This window comes from Crocuta crocuta, unplaced genomic scaffold (genome assembly GCF_008692635.1).
Source record: "Crocuta crocuta isolate KB4526 unplaced genomic scaffold, BGI_CrCroc_1.0 scaffold133, whole genome shotgun sequence".
Classification (NCBI taxonomy): Eukaryota; Metazoa; Chordata; class Mammalia; order Carnivora; family Hyaenidae; genus Crocuta; species Crocuta crocuta.
Genome location: NW_027529438.1, coordinates 3,487,520 through 3,490,472, shown reverse-complemented (window position 1 = coordinate 3,490,472; position 2,953 = coordinate 3,487,520). Strand labels below are relative to the sequence as shown.

General features: G+C 64.8%; 1 protein-coding gene and 1 long non-coding RNA gene across 4 annotated transcripts in view; one reads left to right on the top strand and one right to left on the bottom strand.

Annotated features, from left to right (window-relative positions):
* The window catches only part of LOC144228243 (uncharacterized), a 2,530-nt gene extending 344 nt beyond the window's left edge, over positions 1 to 2,186 (top strand). Inside the window, exons 1-3 of one of the 2 annotated variants that reach the window (XR_013334148.1) lie at positions 55 to 161; positions 558 to 688; positions 1,756 to 2,186. This is a non-coding gene — a long non-coding RNA (uncharacterized LOC144228243). Of the gene's footprint in view, positions 1 to 54; positions 162 to 557; positions 689 to 1,755 lie in introns of those variants that run through there. The other variant, XR_013334147.1, reaches the window with a different exon arrangement.
* Positions 1 to 2,953, bottom strand: part of OLFML2B (olfactomedin like 2B) — a 34,929-nt gene that overhangs the window by 1,909 nt on the left and 30,067 nt on the right. The gene's annotated exons all lie outside the window — the stretch shown is intronic.

Below are 2,953 nucleotides of genomic sequence, written 5' to 3'. Positions count from 1 at the left end.
GCCCTACACACCCCTCCCTCAAGGATCCAGGCTCCAGCGCTCCCTTCTGACACCACACCCTCCTGGGGAAACCTCTCTACTTCCACCGCATTCCATCTGTTCCCACCGTGCCGTGAACGAGCCCCTCCCGGGACCCTGGCGCCTCCCCCTCCGCTCTCCAGGTCACCCCCACGTGGAACCCGCACTCGGAGGGAGGCGGGCTGGGGCGCACTCCTCCTCCGCGGTCCTTGGGGTGCAGCGTCTGGGCGGACACCCGGCGGCCGGGGAAGCCGGACCAGAGCTGAGCCCCTGCCGTCTGTGACAGGAACTCAGGGCCCACCGGCCGCTGCGCTGCCCGAGGGGTTTGGCCCCGGCTGTCTGGGGCCAGGCCGGCCCCCCTGAGGCCCACCCGCTGGGGCCTGGAGAGCTGTCCTCAAGCCCATGCCCCTGTCGCCATGGTGGGCAAGATGTCAGGGTCCCCTTGTGGCGAAGTGGGAGGACAGGGGACCAAGCTCCTTGTAAGGAGCTGCTCTGGGCATCGGCGCCCCTTCTAAGCCAAGTCTGCCTTCGTGGGACAGGAGCTCAGCACGGACTCCTGACGGGCTCTTTGGAGCCACCTCGTGCCCAGGAGGGGCCCTAGAAGGTCACCGGAGCCACGCTGTTCTAGACCGAGTAGGGAGCCTGCCATGCTTACTAGGCACATCGTGCGGTGAGTGTGGCCTCCCAGACACCATGACGACGGGCGGCCGCTGAGGACACGTGCCCTTTCTGCCCCGCCCCGGCGGGTTGGGGAGGGGGTGGGAGGGGGAACCCAGCCCTCACACCACCCCCACCCTGCTCCTCCCCGCAGCCGGGACCAGAACCCCCCCACCTTCCATCAAGACTGGCATGCGCGGCGACGGTGATAGGAATAATCGGTCCCTGACGTTCGCCTGGGACCAAAACCAAGTCCTCCCGGTTCCAGGCCGCCCCCATTTCCAAACTGTTCGGGTCCGTCCCACCCGGTGCCTCCCTGAGAGAGGAAGGCGCTCAGGCTGGCAGGCCTGAGCAGGCATGGTGCCCTTGGCTCTGGGCCTGGGGCGGCGGGAGGCAGGCTTCAGGCTGCCCTGTGTGGGGTTCCTTGGGTCCTGATCTGACAGAGCGGGGAGGGACTTGGTCTCCGTCAGCCACGCGTCACCCCCCACGTCTGAGCTCGGTCTGTTCGAGACAATAAACCAGAAAGCTCTGGCCGAGCGTCCGATGGAAAACATCTCCTCCCCTGGCGCTGAGCAGGCTGATAGGTGGGGAGGCCGCCTTCCTCCGCGCGGAGGCACGTCCTCGGGGGCCATCCCCCGGGAGGGGCGTTCCATGTGCCCCCTTCCCCCTGGCAAAGCCCGGCGAGGACTCTGACTCCCTGTCTCAGAGGCAGGGCAGCCCCTCCCCCATCCCAGACCCCACTGATTGGGCTGCAGGGGGCCGGGGGGTCAGGGGTTTCTGTCAAGGGGCTGCCGGGGCTGTGACGCCTCTCTGAAACTGCCCATGAGCCCCCAGGAGCCAGGACTCCTCTGAGTCTTGAAACACTAGGTGCCCTGGGCAGCCCCCTAAATCCCTACAGGCCCTGTCTCAGTCGGGGGGCTCGGCAGCAGCCCCGGGGGCGGGGGTGGGGCTGGGGCTGGNNNGTGTGTTTAGAATCTGCCCCAGGTTTGGAGCCAGAGGCCTGACCTTGGTCTTGTCCCTGCTCCTGACCCCAAAGTCTGTGTTACCTCCAGAATGTCACAGCTTTAATGTCTTCTGCAGAATAGCGAGCATCACACATGCTCTGCCTACTTCACAAAGGTGCTCGGAGAATCCACTCCGATGGCGGCCCCAGAGACGCCTGGGTCCTAGTCCCCGGAACCAGTGAAGGAGACCCAATATGGCAAAAGGGACAGTGCAGGTGTGATTACATCAAAGATCCGGAGACGGCGGATGCCTGGGCGAGCCCTCAATGGGCACAGCAAGTCCCCTTATAACAGGGAGGCGGGAGATTTGCCGAGAGGAAGCAAGAGGGATGCGGCCGCAAGGCGGGGAACTCCAGCAGCGGCCCGGACCCGGAAAGGAGAGATGCGGGTCCTCCCTGAAGCCTCGGGAAGGAATCAGCCCTCCGTTACCTTGATTTTAGCCCTGGTAAGACTCATGTCAGACTTCTTGCCTCTAGAACGGCCAGAGAGTACACTTTCGTTGTTTAAGCCGCTGGGTTTGTGGTAATTTGTTAGAGGAGACGAGGGACACTGAGGCACATGGAGTTGGCTCTGGAGGCCGGCCTCCCTCGTGGATAGTTAGACGGGGGTTAGAACTCAGAGAGATAGTTAGACCTCAGAGAGAGCGACTCTGGGCAGCAGGAGGGCAGAAACAGCGGGCAGACGTGCGTGGTTTCAGAGTCCTTGAAAACAGGTTCAAGGTCAGTAAAACCACGAGCCCGGACCCATGACCGCGGCCCGAGAGTCGGGGCCATTCAGACGCGCCTGCCCTTGGCGGCCCCTGTCGGCCTTGGAGATAAGACACTCGTGTTCACTCTCTTCAAGGACGAGGAGAGAAAGCTGGGAGGTAGTTCAGGGGAGCCACAGAGAAGGCGGGCTGTCCGTGACTCACGTCACAAGGGTCCCCCGCGCTCAGGGACAGCGAACGTGTCCGAAGCACTCCGCAGGCGTCAGCCCTTGAACCTCTGCCAGTCCGCTGGCTCTACTGCTCGGGGCCCAGGGTCTGAAAAGGAGGCGCTTCTCCCCCCTCAGCACGGAAACCTGCCCGTAACCTCTCCATCCTGAATCTGCAGAGAACCCCCTCCCCCCCGCCGGGCTCTCAGCCCTGGTGCTCACGGGGCAGGGTCCCCACAGGGGCATGGGGGCATCCCCGACACCCCGGACCCCGGTGGCCAGCGCCCTCCCTGCTGGCTCTCCCCGTGCTCTCTCCTGCCCCCCCCCGTCCTGCTTTCCAGGCTCCCGGGCTGGCTGCCCCC